The sequence below is a fragment of the Zingiber officinale genome, chromosome 6A (assembly GCF_018446385.1).
Source record: "Zingiber officinale cultivar Zhangliang chromosome 6A, Zo_v1.1, whole genome shotgun sequence".
In the NCBI taxonomy this organism is placed as follows: Eukaryota; Viridiplantae; Streptophyta; class Magnoliopsida; order Zingiberales; family Zingiberaceae; genus Zingiber; species Zingiber officinale.
Window position 1 is genome coordinate 35,654,593 of NC_055997.1, and position 22,465 is coordinate 35,677,057.

General features: G+C 36.1%; 1 pseudogene; it reads right to left on the bottom strand.

Annotated features, from left to right (window-relative positions):
* Positions 1 to 757: 757 nt before the first annotated feature.
* LOC121994746 lies at positions 758 to 21,353 on the bottom strand (annotated as a pseudogene).
* Positions 21,354 to 22,465: the final 1,112 nt, after the last annotated feature.

Consider the following 22,465-nt stretch of genomic DNA (forward strand, 5'->3'; position numbering starts at 1 on the left):
GTTTCAAGATGTTTAATTAGGTAGGAAAGATAAAAATTAGAGAGTAAAGCACATAAATACAAAATCAGAAATATGATTTAGTTAAAAGAAAAATAAACTTAAGTATGATGAGCTAGAAGTTGAGCATGCATATACACTAAGTCCTAAAAAAGGAAACAACTGTACCATAATAAGAAATGTTGATTAAAAATGGACATCTTACCAATTCCAATGTGAATAGTGGTGAACTTGAAGTTAATCATAGAAGACTGATTGAGACCATTTAGAATCAAATGAACACAATCTTAGTGTTACATAAAATTTTTGACAATTAAAGAAGAGTGGTGCATCTACAATCCCATAAACTAATATATCTTTGTCATGAAATCGTAGCACATATAATGATGATATTTGTTGAAGTCTAATAAAATCCTCCATTAAACAAGAAATTTTCACTATTAAATTGTCATTTTTAGTTTTCTAAATGTCATCATTTAGTTACAACACACAAGTACATTCAACAATGCTACAGTAAGACAATAACTAGCAGTTGTTACAATAATACCACAATATAAGTTATGTAACTACAATAAAAAAGGATCGCAAAGCACATTTATAAAGATTCATAAGAAAAAATTAACAAATGAATAATGAAAGAACCATCAAAGAGTCTTACCACTCTAGTAGCATAACATCCCTCATATGTTCATTAAAGATCTTTCTAGTAGACCATTTTCTCACATGTTTTTGGATTATAATACTTATCTCCGTCTATTTATCAGCACTTCAAAATTATGTCTTTCTCTTTCACCTATTGATCAAAATTTTCAATAGAAAAATTGAAATTGTCAGAACTCTTATTGACACTACTTTTGGTTCAATGGCTTCATACAAGTAAGAAAGCCTGAAAGGAATTTGCTAGGCAACTCAAACTGAAGCATAGAAGACCAAAAAGAAGAAGAATTGCTTAGGAGGGTTGAGCTTACGCCTTTGCTGTGCCAAGGATGACCTTCATGCGCTTCTCCCAACTAAGGATGCTTCTTTGATGCATAGCTCCTTGTAGCCACTGCTCCAAGTTTCCATTGTTGACATACTCATACACGAGCATCCTGTTAACATCGGTCAATCTATGTAATCATTTTAATGGAAGTAACTAAATGAATAGCTCAGACTTTTCACCTGTGAATTTCTTCTATGCAATACTCCAAAAGCCTAACTAGATTCTTATGCCGAACATGACCAATGGCTTCCACCTCTACTATGAATTCCTTCTCTTCCTGTCCTTTACATAATTCAATGAGTGAGCATTAGTAAATTATTTTGAGGTAAAAAGAACCTAAATGAAAGGGAACAATGAATTTACAGATTATTCACAAGCTTCTTTACTGCAACCTCAGTACCATTTATCAAACGCCCACAATAGACAACTCCATATCCACCCTCCCCGAGGACATTGTCATTGGATAAATGACTTGTTGTGAGCTCAAGATCCCTTAAGGTAAACGAATGGCCCCAACTGAGATGCGAGGACTCGGGCAGTCCAACTAAAGGAGATACAAGTGGAAATGCTTAATATGCTTTCCTAGTAGATCTAGAGCTACCTTCGTCACCAGAACAACCACTCCCAGCTCTATCATTGTGGCGAGTTGAGCTGTACGGGCCAATATTTTCAGCATCACATGAATTTCTATTGGTCAGTTGTGTTGCAACTGTCTTCACTGATTCCCTATCACTAAATTTGTCATGGCTGGGACAAGAGATCCTTCATTTTCCTGTAGAATTTGATTTGAGAATTGATTGCCAACTATGTCTATAGGGATTTTCTGTTGGTGTAGGATGCATCCGACGATCGAACCTATATTTTGATTATGTCAAAGGGTTCAAAGTTAAGGTGTTTTATAATCTGATATGTTGAATGATCTTTGCAGGAAAGACCTAAGGTTTCTTAGGCAAAAGTCTTAGCTAGTGTTAGACAAGTGGAAAACTCTAGGGGGTGATAGCCTTAAGTTCTAGGGGGTAGTATCTCTAGGCGGAAAGTCTTGGCGGGTCGGAGCTTCGGGCAAAAATCCTAGGGGCGGTAACCTTAGGTTGAAATCCTGGTGTCGTGAACTAGGTGGAAGTTTGGACGAGTTATGGATCGGACGTCCAGCATGAAGACCAGAACCATCGGACGCTGAGCAAAAGTCCAGTCGGTCGGGAGGACCAAACTGGCAAAATGTAATTTCTCCTGAGTGGAGTAGGTGAGGACGCGTTCCCCAGAAGAGGGAACAGTAGGTGTCGATTCGACCTAGGGCTTCCGGTCGAAAATCCGAAGTCAGAACCGGATAGTCCGAAGACTGTCAAACTCTTTTTTTATTATATTCTGTTATGTTCAAACTCTGTTTTGCAGGTGACTAATATTTTTGTGCGGGGTAGAACTGACCGGGATCGGTCGACCGAACGTTTGGATCGGTCAACCGAACCCCCAAGCAGCAGATCAGATTTCCAGCGAGTGGACCGGGCTCGACTAGAGGATCGGTCGACCGAACCGGAGATAGGGGTTGGCCAGATCGAAGCAGAGCGAGTGGATAGGGTAGATCAGATGAGAAGGAGACGATCTGATCGGTCGACCGAACGTGGTAATCGATCGACTGATCCTCTTCGGGTTAAACCTGATCTCAAATTTTGAGGATCTGGATCAGATCTGTAAAGGCTATAAAAGGAGCCTCGGGCTGTAGCTTCCAGGTACAATGATAGACAAAATTCAAGCGATCCTTTAAAGTTGTGCATTGCTCCAAATCACTACGACACTCCGATGATTAACGATTAGCTTCTTCATTATTTTGTATTGTAGGTATAAATTCTTTTGTAATATAAAGTTGTAAAAAGATTTACGGATTGATAGTGATTGCCCACCGAAAGCGATCAATGATCGCGGACTTTGGAGTAGTAGTCGCCCAAGGCTCCGAACCAAGTAAAAAAATACTTGAGTCTTCTTTCTGTGCTGTGATTTTAATTTCCGTTGCAAAACTCGATTTTCTGAATACAAAAAGTGTGAAAGCCACGAGTGCTATTCCCCCCCCCCCCCCCCTCTAGCGCTTTTCGATCCAACAATTGGTATCAGAGCGAGGTAGCTTCGATTTGGTGCAACCACCAATCAAACACTTTTTCGTGGTGTTTTTTCAGTTTTTTTTTCAGAGTCGATCGGAATCGGTATTCTTACCATCTTCCGATCTAGTTTTTTTTCGTAATTGGATTTGTCTCGAAGTTGGTACAACACCACTCGAGATCGTAATTTATCTTTATTTTTATACCACACTGCTAATCCAGGATCAAATCCTGGGACTTGTTTCTTCTTTTGTGTGCAAGATTTTATGGCTCTTCAAGAAGGATTCAGCACTGTCCGCCCGCCGCTCTTTTCTAGCGAGGACTTTAGCTATTGGAAGAACCGGATGGAATACCACCTCAAGACACAAGTCGAGATGTGGATCATTATCCAAACTGGTCTCGAGCTTCCACGTGACGGCACTGGAGAACTAGTCTCATGCATCAACTAGGATGCTAGCATAATGAAGAAAGTTGAAGCTGATGCCAAAGCAACCTATATGCTACAATGCGGGTTAACAAAAGAAGAACTGAATAGAGTCGGTCCCTTCTCAAGTGCTAAAGAGTTGTGGGAAAAATTGATCGAGCTGCACGAGAGCACCTCCGACACTAAGGTAAGCAAGCGCGATTTAATTCTAAACAAATTATATAACATAAAAATGTAGGAAGAAGAGACAGCGAGCGAACTTCACGCGCGCATCCAAGACCTACTGAATGACCTTCCCATAATCGGCTAGAGAATAGAAAATCGCGACGTAATAAGGTACGCGCTTAATGCTTTTCCGAGGAACTCTTTGTGGGCATCCATGGTTGATGCTTACAAAGTTTCCAAGGATTTATCTTTAATTAAACTAGATGAACTTTTTTCCGAATTCGAATTGCACGAACAGACTATTGCACATCTAGCTGAGAAGGGTATTGCCTTGATTGCAGGTACAAGCAGAACTCGGGAAGCTAAGACAAAGCACGAAACCAAACCCGAATTCAAAGACGAATCAGAATCAGAAGACGATAACGAGGTGATTTCCGAACTAGTAAGGCTTGTACGAAAGATTTGCAGAAAGAAAAAGGTAACTCAAACAAAGACGAAAGTCAAGACTGGAGTCACCTGCTATGGCTGTAACAAGAAAGGGCACTACAAGACGGACTGCCCAAATCAGAAGCAACGAAGAAAGAAGGCGTTAAAGGCAACTTGGTCTGAGTCATCAGATGAATCCGAGTCCGATGAAGAAGAACCGGCAAGCTTCCTCGCTTTACCAATGTAAGCATATGTTGTTGAAACCGAGTCTGATTCAGAATCAGAAAGCAAAGCAGAAATCAAGTTAGAGCGAAGCCATGGATCCGTATCCATTTCCGAAGGACCTGTTGGGTTTTTCGGTCCGCGAAAACCGCTTTTTCGCGTCGGGAAAACCCCGAAACCCCCGTCACCGGATCCGTGTGAAGTAAAATAAAAACAAAATTTACGAGTACGAGTTTCTTATATCTAGATCTACATTAGGAGAAGATCTTTACCCTTGATGCGAAGCCCTTCGCGTATCCCGCTCTTCCAAGTGATGCCGGATCTCGAGGTTGTCAAGTGTACAACCCTCTAGAAGTATCCACACGAACAAACTAGGTGGAGAAACCTAACACAAAGGTATGCTAGCACCTTGGTAAGGTTCGGCCAAGAGAGGAGAGGGAGAGCAAGAAGAGAGAGCAAGGAAGAAGATGAGTTGAATGAGCCTTGAATGAAAAATGAATTCAATTCACTCACAAAAGTGGTCGGCCACATGTGTAACTCCTTCTCATTTAATGTGGCCGGCCACATTAAATTGAAAGGGAATTTGTAACCTCCATGAGGTGGCACACACATGTGCTAGCCTTGATGATGTGGCACATCATCATTTGTTCTCCTAATGTCAACTCACAAATGAGGTGGCAAATGGTCAAGTCAAACATGACCTTTCATCTTACTTCTCAAGTCAAGTCAAACTTGACCAAATCTCTCTCATGGTTGATTTAATCTAACCATTTGATTCAAACCAACTTAATATAATGAATCTAATTCATTTAATTAAATTGATTCAATGGGTCATAATCTAAATTAGACTCATTGAACACATGAATCAATTTGAGTCCAACTCAATTAGCCCAATTAGGATTACTCTTAATCCAATTTGATTCATCACATGAATCTAATCCTCTTGGTTCATCATATAAACCTAATCTCCATCTAATTGTCCTTAGTGTGTGACCCTATAGGTTCTTGTAACGTTGGCAATGCCCCTAAACCCATTTAGGAGCATAAGTAATGAGCGGTATCTAGCAACACATCATTACTACCCAAGTTACAAGAATGTTGAGATCCAACATCCCCTTGTGGTTACTAATTGTGACTCCTCACAATATATGATATTGTCCTTCTATCCTAGACATCTAGATTGATCAATGTGAGGCATAGACTGTGGCATCCTCTAATTAATCCAAATCTTGAACTCCAAGTAAACTCACTCAATCAAATGAGCTCAATATCTCATATTGACTCATTTGGGCATGACCATGCATTTCGTGGTCTCACTCTATCAAGAATATCGATGTCGCTCCCGTCATATAGGAGGGATAGATCCCATCTACATCACTCATATCCCTCTGCATAATTCGTTACATACCCAGTAATCGTCTTTATAGTCCACCCAGTTTCGGGTGACATTTGACGAAGCCAAAGTACATAACTACTTATGTAGGGATCCATGGTGACTTCAGGTCCAAGCACTAGTAGTCATACTAATAGCCACATGAGAAAGTATATAACACTCATATAACGATCCATGATACTTTCTCATGGCGGGTCATTCAGTATACATTCTCCAATGCATACCCATGTGTCAACTTGATATCTTTATATCCATGGCTTGTGAGATCAAGTCATCGAGTTGACCTACATGCTACTCTTATTGCATTAACATTATCCCTGAATGTTAATACTCGACTAGGAATGATTAAGAGTAGTGTTCCCTATATCATCTCACTATCGATTCAACCAATCGATTGATATAGGTAAGAACCTTCTACTCAAGGGCGCTATTATACTTTAGTTTATTTGGCACCAATACAAGTATAATAACCAAAAATAAATGCCTTTATTTATATAAGAATATGATACAACAAGTCCATAATACAATCATCAAATGATTGGCTCTAGGACTCTAACTAACACTAACCCCACTGTAAGTTCTCTACTCGCCGAGACTCAATTAGACGATTTACAAAACTTAGTTCCTTATTTGTTAAAGAAACTGGCTAAATTCAATGTTCGTGTCAAGACACTCTAAAAGGAGGTAACATCCCTTAAGGAAGCGACTGACTCGAGTTCTTTGACTGAGCCGGTTTAAATTGGAAATCCAACTCAAGTCCAACAACTTGAGGAAAAAAATTCTAATTTGAAAACTCAAGTTAAAGAACTCAAGGACACGTTGGAACGACTCACCTTGGGTTCTAAGAATCTTGATCTGATTCTTGGAAAACAGTGAGTCGTTTACAACAAATCCGGACTTGGATTTAAAACTAAAAGAAAATACAAATAATATCTATCCCTAGTCAATAGAAATAACAACAACATAGTCCAAGCATGGGTCCCCAAGTCGAACTTGGTTAATCAAGTTAGACTTGGACTATATTGGGTTTCCAAGGATCAGATCCATTACCTTGATAGACCATATCGAGACTATGATCCAGGAGGAGCCAATAGAAAAATAATCTTAATAAATAGATAAAATTGCCTGATGCTTGTTTATTTTTTTGCAATAACATGCTTAGATTAGGATAGTTTAAGGACCTAGGTGTAATTTATACTTGTTTAGTTAAACCTAGGGTTTTAAAAAGGGAAATTAAATATATATTTTCTTTGAAAGACTCTGTCTAGAAGTGGTGGATGATCCCATACCCAAGAAGGCCTAGTGCCTCACCACAGCATGGGAGTCAATCTTCGAAATGTATATTTAATTAACCAATTGGAAAACTTAAGTTGAACTCAAATGTAAATTAATCCTTATAAAAACTTTTAATCAAAGATAACCATCTCACAAAACTAAATAAGGTTCCCTGATTGATAACATAGAATCAGGTGAGATAAATCTAGGATATTTTTTTAAAAAAAAACCTTAATTATTTAAAAATCTTTTAAAATTATTTAAAAATTATTTTAAAATATTTTAAAAATTATTTAATTATTAAAAATCTTTTAAAAATTATTTTAAAATCTTTTAAAAATATTTAAAAATTATTTTAAAATCTTTCAAAAATTATTTTAAAATTATTTGAAAATCTTTTAAAAATTATTTCCAAATCTTTTAAAAACTATTTAATTATTTAAAATCTTTTAAAAATTATTTCAAAATCTTTTAAAAATTATTTAATTATTTAAAAATATTTTAAAAATTATTTGAAAATCTTTTAAAAATTATTTCAAAATCTTTTAAAAATTATTTAATTATATAAAAATCATTTTAAAATTATTTGAAAATCTTTTAAAAATTATTTCAAAATTATATTAAAATCTTTTAAAAATTATTAAGTTATTTAAAATTATTTTAAAAATTATTTCAAAATTTTTTTAAAAATATTTAATTATTTAATTATTTAAAAATCTTTTAAAAATCTTTTAAAAATTATTTCAAAATCTTTTAAAAATTATTTCAAAATCATTTAAAAATTATTTCAAATTATGTGTTATTTTGTGATAGTCATGGCCCTTTGCTTCTTCTTAAGATCTTCCAAGTACACCTTGTAGTTCCTCTTCCAGTGCCCGGTCTGACTGCAGTGGAAGCAGGTAGCATCCTTGGCGACCCCTCCTTTAGGCTTCAGTACCTTGCCTTTGCCCTTGGCTTGAGACTTTCCCTTGCCTTTGGGCTTGCCCTTGTCCTTATGTTTCTGAACCATCAGAACAGAGTTGGACTTAACCTTCTTAAGGTTGAGCTCAGCAGTTCTTAACATGCTAAACAGCTCGGGCAGTGGTTTGTCAATTTCGTTCATGTTGTAGTTTAGAACGAATTGACTATAGCTATCCGGCAAGGATTACAAGATCAAGTCAGTGGCCAGCTTTTGGCCAAGCGGGAACCCCAACCTCTGTAGGTTTTCTATATACCCAATCATTTTCAGTACATATGGGTCTACGGGAGCCCCATCTGACATCTTGCACTGAAATAGTGCCCTTGAGATCTCAAATCTCTCGTGCCTCACTTGTCCTTGATATAGTTGACAAAGATGTTCAACCATATCGTAAGCGTCCATCAACTCGTGTTGCTTCTGAAGCTCAGAGTTCATGGTCGCGAGCATTAGACAGGACACATCTAATGCGTCATCTTGATGCTTCTTGTAAGCATCTTTCTTTGCTCGCGTGGCATTGGCAGGAGGAGCCTCCGGCATAGGCTACTCCAGAACGTACAGTTTACGTTCCTGGGTGAGAACTATTCTCAAGTTCCTGTACCAGTCCAGGAAATTTGCTCCGTTGAGCTTGTCCTTCTCAAGGACAGAACGCAGGGAGAAAGAGTTCATATTCGACGTCATGGTTATCTACAATAGAAAAATGCAGAAAATAAATATCATATTCTTTTAAATCATTTAATTAGGCCTTTAACTAAATGATGCTCCCACTGAATTCTATAATTCATGTGGGACAAGATCCACATCATACTATGCCTTGAGTTAGCTTTGGCTAAATCACCCAAGACTTAGTATGATCGGTAGGTAACTAATTTACCAATTACATCTCTATGCAACTCTTGTTTATAGGATCAAGATCCGCATTTATATTAAAACTCGAGTTAGCTTTGGCTAATACGCCCAAGAATTTAATATAAATGTGATTTTGACCTATCTACCAACCATTGGAAAATGCCTATAGTTAAACTCGATCCAATTGAGTTAACTAGTTACTCAATCTAATTGAGTTGTAATCACCCATATGTTGATAAGCGGGACCAAGATTGTCCCTCCGTACCCTACCAAGATAATATGTGTTGCTCTGCTTTGACAGATTCAACAACACATGTGATCAAGGTAGTGATAGGTATCACGACACGGTAGGCATTTGAGTTGACGCGATTGAGATCTAATCTAATCGAGAGGGTGCATCTTGTACACGACTTAGATCTAATCTAATCGTTAGGCACTAATTAATTACTAATTATGCATCACATACACACAAGAAATTAATTAAATTATTAGTGATTAGTCATGGCCCTACTACGATCTTCTCAAGCCAATGAGAAGATCGGATGGTCAACCTAAGGTCAACAGCTTCTCAAGCTCCTCCCTTTGACCACCTTGTGTTGCTCGCGCCCTCCTCGTAACTCCGTCTCGAGTGGACCTTCCACCGCTCCAATTTTGTACATTACAATTTTTGAAACTCGAGTTACATTCGAGTCTAAACTAATTTACAACAAGAATATAAAATAGAGAAAGGCATGACGCGCAGGTCGCGAATCAAATATACAACACGCACATCACATGACGGCACCCAGGCCGTATTATGAATTACAACACATTTCCAATCAGATTGGGTCTTTATGGGTCATGACTATCACAAAATAACACATAATTCTAAATTATGTATTTTCTATAATTTTCTGTAATTTTTACTATAATTTTTACAATTTTTATGAGTAAAATTTCCGGCGGTTCCGTTTAGCGGGTTTTTGGGCGTAATCGCGGAACGAATCCCCTTGCGGGGCTAGGGGCAGCGCCCCTACCTGCGATCTAACCATCACGAGTGTTCCTTAGCGATCCTACAGCGCCTTAGCCCGCTGTCCCAAAAAGATTTGGGGCGAAACCTTGCCGTTTCGGAAAAATCTTCTCGGTAGTCGAAGCCTACAAGTGTCGAAACACTTGTGCTTCGCTTCTACGAGAAAAATACTCATAAAAACCATAAAAAAAGCTAAATTTACAGAAAATTACAGAACCTACATTTTTCATAAAAATGCAAACTAAACTCATACAAGACTTCGCACGTGGCTCTGATACCACTGTTGGGTTTTTCGGGCCATGAAAATCGCTTTTTCGCGTCGTGGAAACCCCGAAACCCCGGTCACCGGATCCGTGCGTAGTAAAATAAAAACAAAATTTACAAGTACGAGTTTCTTACATCTAGATCTACATTAGTAGAAGATCTTTACCCTTGATGCGAAGCCCTTCGCGTATCCCGCTCTTCCAAGTGATGTCGGATCTCGAGGTTGTCAAGTGTACAACCCTCTAGAAGTATCCACACGAACAAACTAGGTGGAGAAACCTAACACAAAGGTGTGCTAGCACCTTGGTAAGGTTCGGCCAAGAGAGGAGAGGGAGAGCAAGAAGAGAGAGCAAGGAAGAAGATGAGTTGAATGAGCCTTGAATGAAAAATGAATTCAATTCACTCACAAAAGTGGTCGGCCACATGTGTAACTCCTTCTCATTTAATGTGGCCGGCCACATTAAATTGAAAGGGAATTTGTAACCTCCATGAGGTGGCACACACATGTGCTAGCCTTGATGATGTGGCACATCATCATTTGTTCTCCTAATATCAACTCACAAATGAGGTGGCAAATGGTCAAGTCAAACATGACCTTTCATCTTCCTTCTCAAGTCAAGTCAAACTTGACCAAATCTCTCTCATGGTTGATCTAATCTAACCATTTGATTCAAACCAACTTAATATAATTAATCTAATTCATTTAATTAAATTGATTCAATGAGTCATAATCTAAATTAGACTCATTGAACACATGAATCAATTTGAGTGCAACTCACACTACAACAAAAACCTTCATAGACATCGGTTTTCCACCGGTTTCTATTTCATTTTCGACCGATGTCTATGAAGCCGATGTTAAAAGTCTGCCATTTTAGACATCGGGTTAAAACCGATGCAGTATCACTTAACGACACCGGTCTTCGAATCGGTTATTAACCGGTGTAGTATCACTTAACGGCACTGTTTCATCAACGGTGTAAAACCGATGTAATATTGTATGTTAATAACACCAGTTTTGGCAGCGGTAAATGACCGATGTAATATTAGTTAATAACACCGATTTTGCAGCGGTGGAAAATCGATGTAATATGTATATTTTTTACAGCACAAATTTGATCTCCGAAACAATGAAAAATCGACAATAACAAAAAAAAAATACACAAATATTCACAAATTATACAAATATTCTTCATTCAATAATATCCATAAAATACATAAATATTCACAAATTATATAAATAATCTTCTTACAACAATATCCATAAAATACCCAAACATTCTTTTTACATCAAAAGCTAGCTAATAGATATCAAAATCAAGGTAGAACATTCTTTTAACACATCAAGGTAGAACCGCACTTCAAATGTAATCTGGCATGCATTCAGCCCACTGAACCGCACTTCGTCAATTTCAACTCTGGAGTACTTGAGATTTGTAAACTGTAAAAACACATAAATCCACCATATGTCAAATAACTAAAACAAATGTGTACATGTATCAAATAAAATAGAATACTGAGTTTTTAAAAGCTGCTGTGGAAGATAACGAATATAACATAGAATCTAAAACTTTCATATATGACACTTAGTATATGCTGCTTAGAATATAACATAGATAATTTGCTCCTTCTAATTCAAGTGTACAGATTGATAAGAACCGACAGCATCATACAACAACTTACTAGGCATGATAATGGTTGAACAAAGAAATATGACTACACAACAAATCCAGTGAAGGAAGCATAGAAGAACAAAGCTACCTCTGATGAAGAGATATACTATTTATTGTACTACCTCTGATGCCATCTTGGTATCCTGAATATCCTGCACTAAGCCCCCTATTTTCTGTGATTTCTGCTACCAACCACAGCAGCAAGGAATGTGGCAAGAAGGCAGCTGGCTCCTCCTTAGTTCAGCACCCAAAACAACAAGTTAGAGCTTCCTTTTGGGTTCATTCAATCCTCTAGTAAGTAGAAACTATTTTCCCTTTGGTTTATGATGGATTTGGAGTGTCTTGACCTAAGATATAATCTTCTTGTAGCCCTCTATATTAAAGGTCAGTATACATGGAAAATTCAGCATGTTCTTCTGAAGTCATAACAGGGTAGGTAAACTTTACTTGTAGTTTTTATTCATTTGCTTCATGTAGGAGTAGATTCTAATAAATTCCCACACATTTAATGTTTAATGACAGGATGACAGGATGAATTTTGAATTTAAGTAATAGCAATAAAGTTAAACTAGATAACTTGGACAACGTATGATTTGAACACATCAGAAACAATTCAAAGAAATGTCAATCAATCAAAAAAAATTAAAGAAATCAGTCACAGGACAACATCGAGACTGAGGCAAAATAATTAGCTTGCCTTTTGTGCTTCAGTCAAGGTGCGACCAAATCGAGGAGGAGCAGGCCTCTGAGTTAGCCTTTTTACATCTACCTCTGCTCCCTGTTAGAGTGTAAAGAAATGCAACAAGGAGACTAAGAATCAGATAAAAGATAAAGAACGTATTAGGAAAAGTGCAAACATTGTGTCTACAAACTCCCTAATATTCTGAACATTTAAATGTTCCTCTCTTCAAGAAGAAAAGTACATGGATATATTACTGGATGTAAAGCCCTAACAAATATTTTCACCATTTCATATTTAGGTATTTCTGCCAGACTTCACAACACGACCCCGGTAGATCATACCTGTTTACTACAAAATAAACAGAGTCTGGCTTTGCTTGGATAACTGTTTTGACAAAAAAAAAATGGAGAACACATGGATTACCTAGTTCTGTATAGCAGTGGCCAGTTATTCTAGCTTGCATATTCTTTAGCTAGACGACGAATCAACCTGCATCATCCAAGAATATGAATCATGGTTCGATGTAGGCAACATGATGAATCTCAGTTTGAGGATTCGCTTACAGTGAATTAGCTTTCTACCCAGGCACCGAGAGCAAGCATATGATATGAGCAGAAATGATCCAAGAATCTCGAAATGTCATGTAAATGGACACATGAAAGTTACCAATACCAGAAAAATGTCAATCTTAGGACTGAGAAGGCCCCTTGTATTTCTCGATTGATTCCCTTTTGTGTTCGGGATCCATGCTGCAATTTTAAAATCTCACAATTAACAAAATAGGTTGAGTGACTATGTATTGTCCTTAATAAGTAGTTTAATGTTTCAATCTTACCTAAATAGAAATTTTGAGGAACAAAATAACTAGAGCAGGTTAGCTGGGAAAATTTTAGAATGTTTTAACGTTGTTTATCGAATGGTATAAGTTATCTTTTACTAGCAATGATAATAAGCTTCAGCATAAAGATTCTTAGTACCAAATCAAATCCTTTACTAACAAATAAAATTCAACAGCCGACGACAACCTCTGGTGGCACACAAAACTGGGTATTTCATATCAGTCTCAACATCCTTTTGAACCAGAGCTATGGGCTGTAACAGGCATGAGACCACAAAACTTGCTTTTAAGGGTTGAACATAGAAATTGAGAAGCCTAAAACGTTGCATTTTTTGCATGTGAGGAAGCTAACTAATTTCATTCAAACACGAATTAATTTAGCATCTATTCAGAATAATTAAAATAAACCATGATGATTGACAAAGGCCTCCTTCACCATAAGCAAGACCATATACCACATTTAAATGGGGGAATTAAATCTAACTTTGGTCATACTGGTTGATAGAACATTCTTCTGATTTATTTTGCACTGAAGCTGAATTTGACACAAATGCAAACGAACATCTAAAAATCTGAAATAGGAATAATGACCAAAACATAGCTGAAAATGAACATATAACTGAAGGACAAACAATAAAAATAATAATAATTTGGGTCAAACATGCAAGTTCAAAATCATTTAATGTACTTGAATTCTCTTCTGATACATCCTTCAAAAAAGTTTACACAAATTAATGAAGTTGAGCATGAAGAACCCTACAATCAAGTTTGAAGGGTTCAAAATATTTATTTTCATTGATAGCTTATTAAAGTTGTCCTGTTAAGTAATATTATTGGAACACTTGAATTTAAAGATGCAAAAAGGAAGAGTGATTAATCCTGTCGTCATTCTTGGTGTTGTTATTTTCCAACCATAGTTTGCTTATTAAATGTCAACCATTTTGAAAGGAGATCAACTTTTCATGCTTAATGAATTTGTTAGCAGAACACTCTTTGCTGCATATATAAAGTAGTTGACTCCACCAAAATAGACGCTTCCTTGTTTCAACATCAGTGAGCAAAAGATCCTATTTAAGTGTTTGACAGGTTATTCACATTTTTCTAAGAGAACCTTCCATTTTAATTAAGGGCAAGGTTTGTTCTATTTCATTCAGATTTCCCCATGAGTGGTTTAGCATTTGAACCACAAGTACTCATAACATAGATATAGGTATGCAAGACTTTGTAATAAGTCTAAAACTAAAAATTCTACATAGCACGTTTCCAGGTTAAATCCAGAATTTATACCATGTAGCTTGGCACATTACTTCACTGATAATATCTAAAGCCCAATGTGGGACTTTCAGTTAAAAGCCTAGAGAACTTTAGATCCTTAAGGGAAAAAAAAGTTCAAAACCATGCCAAGCTATTAACCTGTAAACCTTGCATTGATGATTGGTTGAGGTTTATGGCGATCTTCTTCCTTTTACTTCCCTACAAATTTAATGAATTGTGGATTTTGAAATTTGTGAGGATGAAATGATAATAGCCCTAGTGGGATAAGGTTTGGTTGTTGTTGTTGTTGTTGAGGATGAAATCATAACTTGTGAGATGTTGCCAAATGAAATAAATAAATCAGGATTCCAACATCTAAGACTTAATATTGAGAGAAAATGAGCAAATGTGGAGAGACAACGACAACAAATGGTTTTCATAGACTAAAAGGAGTTTATGATAATAACCAAGAACACAATCACACTTCACTTAACTTAACTGAATTGGTTAAGTACTAGAACACAATCACAATTAAAAGTTAAGTATAGGAAGCCATAATGCTAATAGTTTAAACGAGCTTCAACTGAAGGATTACAAGACCAATTCAGCAAGAAAGTTCACGCCTTTTAGAATTATCCACGGATGAAAGAGAATTAATCCATGGGTTTAAAAAGAAACAATTTTTTTGATTCCATATGAGGCACAAACACGAAGAACCAGCCAAACCAGAAATCTACCCAGATTAATTTGGCCATTTTGTTTCTTGCCAAAAAAATAAAAATAAAATAATCAACCAAATAACTTTGTTCCAGCACATGAATCCAAACAAAACCTAACCATTAGTGATTCCCTAAGGAAATAGAAGACAATTAGGCAAGAATCCAATAAAGAAAAGAGGGGAAATTACCAGAGCGACGATGAAGATTCAACGCAGGACCAGGATGGCTTGCTGCTGGATGGTAATGGTGGTACTATTTTTTCCCAACCAGGATTTGGACCGCGGCGCTTCTGCTAGGGCTCGCGGAGAGGGTCGTGGCTCGCGGCGAGGAAGGTGTCTGGCCACTGCTGCTTGGGCTTGCGGTGAGGAGACTGCTCACGGAGAGGAAGGTGGCTCGCGGAGAGGAATAGGGTTCGCGGAGAGCTCCAGCTCGCGGATGCTCGCGGCGAGGAAGGTGCGGTGGCTCGCGGCGAGGAAGGTGGCTGGTCGCGAAGAGGAGCTCGCTCGTGGAGAGGGCGGTGGCTCGTGGATAGGAGCTCGCTCGCGGAGAGGAAGGTGGCTAGGGCGCGCGGAGAGGAGCTCGCTCGCGGGCGGTTCTTTTTTTTTATGCGACGCGGCTTTTTTTTTTCTTCTTCCGCGGACTGGACCAACAAAAAAAACAAGCGAGACTGCGAGCAACATGGCCGAGGTTTCACAACGCGGACGGAGAAGCAAGGGCGTTGATCTAGGAAGGAGAAGAGGCAGATGAGATTGAGAGAGATGGTCGGAGGTTTAGGTTTAGGTTTAGACGAGAGAGATGGTCGCGTGAGGAAGGGGCGCGATATAGATTTAGGTTTGGAGGGAACTTCACAGTGTTGCAAATTTTGGCTGTGAGAATATTAAAATATTTTATTTTGGTTCATTAACACCGGATTTTAAAAACCGCAGTAAAAATCGGTGTCTATTAACGAAAAAAAAGGCGCTCAAAGACATCGCCTAAAAAACCGATGTCTATGAGCTAAAATATGCGCTCATAGACACCGGTTTTTGAAAAAACCGGTGTAAAATACTCAAAGACATCGGTTTTTGCTTAAAACCGTTGTTGTTCCACTGATGTCTATGAGGGTTTTTGTTGTAGTGTCAATTAGCCCAATTAGGATTACTCTTAATCCAATTTGATTCATCACATGAATCTAATCCTCTTGGTTCATCATATGAACCTAATCTCCATCTAATTGTCCTTAGTGTGTGACCCTATAGGTTCTCGTAACGTTGGCAATGCCCCTAAACCCATTTAGGAGCATAAGTAATGAGCGGTATCTAGCAACACATCATTACTACCCAAGTTACAAGAATGTTGAGATCCAACATCACCTTGTGGCTACTAATTGTGACTCCTCACAATATATGACATTGTCCTTCTATCCTAGACATCTAGATTGATCAATGTGAGGCATAGACCGTGTCATCCTCTAATTAATCCAAATCTTGAACTCCAAGTAGACTCACTCAATCAAATGAGCTCAATATCTCATATTGACTCATTTGGGCATGACCATGCACTTCGTGGTCTCACTCTATCAAGAATATCGATGTCGCTCCCATCATATAGGAGGGATAGATCCCATTTACATCACTTACATCCCTCTGCATAATTCGTTACATATCGTTACATACCCAGTAATCGCCTTTATAGTCCACCCAGTTACGAGTGACGTTTGATGAAGCCAAAGTACATAACTACTTATGTAGGGATCCATGGTGACTTCAGGTCCAAGCACTAGTAGTCATACTAATAGCCACATGAGAAAGTATATAACACTCATATAACGATCCATGATACTTTCTCATGGCGGGTCATTCATTATACATTCTCCAATGAATACCCATGTGTCAACTTGATATCTCTATATCCATGGCTTGTGAGATCAAGTCATCGAGTTGACCTACATGCTACTCTTATTGCATTAACATTATCCCTGAATGTTAATACTCGACTAGGAATGATTAAGAGTAGTGTTCCCTATATCATCTCACTATCGATTCAACCAATCGATTGATATAGGTAAGAACCTTCTACTCAAGGGCGCTATTATACTTTAGTTTATTTGGCACCAATACAAGTATAATAACCAAAAATAAATGCCTTTATTTATATAAGAATATGATACAACAAGTCCATAATACAATCATCAAATGATTGGCTCTAGGACTCTAACTAACACTAACCCCACTGTAAGTTCTCTACTCGCCGAGACTCAATTAGACGATTTACAAAACTTAGTTCCTTATTTGTTAAAGAAACTGGCTAAATTCAATGTTCGTGTCAAGACACTCTAAAAGGAGGTAACATCCCTTAAGGAAGCGACTGACTCGAGTTCTTTGACTGAGCCGATTTAAATTGGAAATCCAACTCAAGTCCAACAACTTGAGGAAAAAAATTCTAATTTGAAAACTCAAGTTAAAGAACTCAAGGACACGTTGGAACGACTCACCTTGGGTTCTAAGAATCTTGATCTGATTCTTGGAAAACAGTGAGTCGTTTACAACAAATCCGGACTTGGATTTAAAACTAAAAGAAAATACAAATAATATCTATCCCTAGTCAATAGAAATAACAACAACATAGTCCAAGCATGGGTCCCCAAGTCGAACTTGGTTAATCAAGTTGGACTTGGACTATATTGGGTTTCCAAGGATCAGATCCATTACCTTGATAGACCATATCGAGACTATGATCCAGGAGGAGCCAATAAAAAAATAATCTTAATAAATAGATAAAATTGCCTGATGCTTGTTTATTTTTTTGCCATAACATGCTTAGATTAGGATAGTTTAAGGACCTAGGCGTAATTTACACTTGTTTAGTTAAACCTAGGGGTTTAAAAAGGGAAATTAAATATATATTTTCTTTGAAAGACTCTGTCTAGAAGTGGTGGATGATCCTATACCCAAGAAAGCCTAGTGCCTCACCACAGCATGGGAGTCAATCATCGAAATGTATATTTAATTAACCAATTGGTAAACCTAAGTTGAACTCAAATGTAAATTAATCCTTATAAAAAATTTAAATCAAAGATAACCATCTCACAAAACTAAATAAGGTTCCCTGATTGATAACTTAGAATTGGGTGAGATGAATCTAGGATATTTTTTTTAAAAAAACCTTAATTATTTAAAAATCTTTTAAAATTATTTAAAAATTATTTGAAATTATTTTAAAAACTAATTTAAAATCTTTTAAAAATTATTTAATTATTAAAAATCTTTTAAAAATTATTTTAAAATCTTTTAAAAATATTTAAAAATAATTTTAAAATCTTTTAAAAATTATTTTAAAATTATTTGAAAATCTTTTAAAAATTATTTCCAAATCTTTTAAAAACTATTTAGTTATTTAAAATCTTTTGAAAATTATTTCAAAATCTTTTAAAAATTATTTAATTATTTAAAAATATTTTAAAAATTATTTGAAAATCTTTTAAAAATTATTTCAAAATCTTTTAAAAATTATTTAATTATATAAAAATCTTTTTAAAATTATTTGAAAATCTTTTAAAAATTATTTCAAAATTATATTAAAATCTTTTAAAAATTATTTAATTATTTAAAATTATTTCAAAATTTTTTAAAAATTATTTAATATTTAAAAATATTTTAAAAATTATTTTAAAATCTTTTAAAAACTATTTCAAAATCATTTAAAAATTATTTCAAAATAAATTATTTAATTTATTGAAAATCTTTTAAAAATTATTTCAAAATCTTTTAAAATTTATTTCAAAATATTTTTAAAATTATTTAAAAATCTTTTAAAAGTTTTTAAAAATCTTTTTAAAATGATTTTTAAATCATTTAAAAATTATGTAAAAATCATTTAAAAATTATTTCAAAATCTTTTAAAAATTATTTAAAAATCTTTTTAAAAATTTATTTTAAAAATTTTAAAATCCTTTTAAAATTATTTTAAATTATATCATATGATATTCAATAATAATTATTTTCAAATCATGGAGGTATTAATCAAAGGGGAGTGACGGGATCAAGCTAAGTTTTTTTAAAATTGTTTTTCATCTTCAAAATATTTCCAAAAATTCAATTTATTTTCAAAACAAAAAATTACCTAAAAGAAAAACTAAGTATTAGCTCAAGTATCCTTCAAATCACTTACTTAATTAAGTAGTTTTTCAAGAAAATATTTTTTGGTTAAATTTTAAACTTTAAATCTAATATCTAAGGCTTTTTAAAGCTAAGTCTTGTTAGGCTATATACTTGACAAAACAATTATCTTCAAAATTTTAGCTAATTTCTTTGAAAAATCAAGTTAAAATACTTTTGGAAATGTTATGTTATTCAAGCCAAGTTTTTTAGATAAGTACTTAACTAAGTTTTCTCAAAACCAACTATTTTCAAAACCAAAAATTTAGCTAAGTGCTACCCTTCAGGGGGAGCTTAGATTTAAATAAAATATTTTTCTATTTTTTCTCTCTACTTATTCTTTTTGAGTTATATCAAAGGGGGAGAGAAAAGTCAAAGTTACGCTAAGAATTAAGAATTTAAACATAATAAAAGGGGGAGTATAAGATTTTCAAATTCAAATTATTTCATTTATGCTCATGTTTAAATTTCTGCATTAACTATCACATTTTTAGTTAACTTTGACCGTGTTGCCATAATAAAAAGGGAGAGATTATTGGTGCAGGAAGTTTCCGACGATCGAACCTATATTTTGATTATGTCAAAGGGTTCAAAGTTAAGGTGTTTTGTTATATGATATGTTGAATGAGCTTTGCAGGAAGGACCTAAGGTTTCTTAGGCAAAAGTCCTAGCTACTGTTAAACAAGTGGAAACCCCTAGGGGGCGGTAACCCTAGGTCATAGGGGGTGGAACCCTAGGCGGAAAGTCTTGGTGGGTCGGAGCTTCGGGCAAAAATCCTAGGGGGCGGTAACCCTAGGTTGAAATCCTGATGTAGCGAACCAGGTGAAAGTCTGGACGGGTCATGGACCGAACGTCCAGCATGAAGACCGGAAACATCGGACACTTAGCAAAAGTCTAGTCGGTCTGGAGGACCAAAATGGCAAAAAGTAACTTCTCCTGAGTGGAGTAGGTGAGGACGCGTTCCCCAGAAGAGGGAACAATAGACGTCGGTTTGACCTAGGGCTTCCGGTTAGAAATCCGAAGTCAGAATCGGACAGTCCGAATACTGTCAAACTTTTTTTTTTATTATATTCTGTTATATTCTAACTCTGTTTTGCAGGAGACTAACATTTTTGTGCAGGGGTAGAACTGACCGGGATCGGTTGACTGAACGTTTGGATCGATCAACCGAACCCCCAAGCAGCAGATCAGATTTCCAGCTAGTGGACCGAGCTCGACCAGGGGATCGGTCGATCGAATCTGATTATCGGTAGATCAAACCGGAGATAGGGGTTGACCAGATCGAAGAGGAGCGAGCTGATCGGGCGGATCAGATGAGAAGGAGACCATCTGATCGGTCGACCGATCCGCTTCAGGTCAAACCTGATCCCTAGTTTCGAGAATCTGGATCAGATCTGTAAAGGCTATAAAAGGAGCCTCGAGTTGCAGCTTCCAGGTACAACGACAGACAGAATTCAAGTGATCCTTTAAAGTTGTGCACTGTTCTGAATTACTTCGACACTCCGACGATTGACGACTAGCTTCTTCATCTTTTTGTATTGTCGGTATAAATTCTTTTGTACTCTAAAGTTGTAAAAAAATTTACGGATTGATAGTGATTGCCCACCGAAAGCGATCAACGATCACTGGCCTTGGAGTAGGAGTCGCCCAAGGTTCCAAAGCAAGTAAAAAATACTTGAGTCTTTTTTCTGTGTTGTGCTTTTAATTTCCGCTGCTTGACTCAATTTTCCGAATACGAAAAGTGTGAAAGCCACGAGCATTATTCACCTCCCCTCTAGCGCTTCTCGATCCAACATTTCCTTTGTCACAGATGGTGTTTGCAATACTAGCATGCTTTTATAAGTCTTCCTTGTCTTCCTCTTGAATGTGATCCATATGGATAAAATGACCAGAATAAACACAATTAGAGCACCCATGCAGATGCCAATCATAGCCCAAAGTATCAGACCAAGAACGGGCATCTTTTCTAATAAGTCAGCATTTAACGAACTATCAGATGACATCTTTTTTGTTTTTTTTGCAATTCAACTAGAGAAGAATTAGTTGTAGCTGGAACATTAGTTTGTATCAGATTGTTTGAAATGCTTTTGATGTGCAATCTTCTGAAGGGAATGGGTCACTTTTTCTGCATCAAAACTAAAAAGACATGACTTTTGCAATACAAAGAACTAATTTACTCTTTAAAGTTAAAGAGGAGAATTAAGCAACATCAATTCACTGAAGATTCAAACATTTCTTCAGTTATAAAGAGTAGCAATTTAAGGAAGCTTCGAAGAAGATAATAAAATAAAACATAAAATGAAAAAAATACCACTTGTCGTGGCTTGATCTTTTGGTCTTCCAACAAACTGGTAAAAGGCTGCCTAAGACAAGCCAACGGAAGTTAAAGAAGTAGGACAAAAATAGATCCTTTCACTATTTGATAGATTGGGTAGAGGATGAAGGATAGTTTTATGAAGTAACACTGGAAATAATCTTTCCAAAATCAGTTTTAAAAAACAAAAATATATCTTTTTTTTTTTGCAAATTCTTCAATGTTTGTTTTCAGTGGGCGCCCTATATTTTTTAATTACCTACAAAGTGCTTCCGTCCATTGCCAATTGCTGATGGTGCTAAACTTGCAAAGACCAATTATGAAGTAATTAAAATGTCTAACAAAAAGTGATATATAAAATGGAAATCTCCCTTACTAGACATTAGCAAATTAAAAGAGTCGCCTGACTTAAGCTTAGCTAGAGATGATCATGTAGATATCTAAAGTCCATTAGGTTAACTGCCAGAGAAGACTTGCTAAAGAGGCTAAATAGTTGCCTAAAATGTGTCCAAGTGTATTTGCAAGTTACTTTGGATTAAATGTGTCCCATTATTAATATTGTGGTGGCCGAAAGTAGAAGAAAAACTAAGATAGTGGCTGAGAAACAATGGGAAAAAAAGTGAAAAGAGAAGATTGCATACACGGAAAATAATATATATATATATATATATATAGGCTGAGAAACAATGGAAAAAAAGTGAAAAGAGAAGATTGCATACACGGAAAATTATATATATATATATATATATATATATATATTTAAAGAGAAGGTTGCATACACGGAAAATTATATATATATAT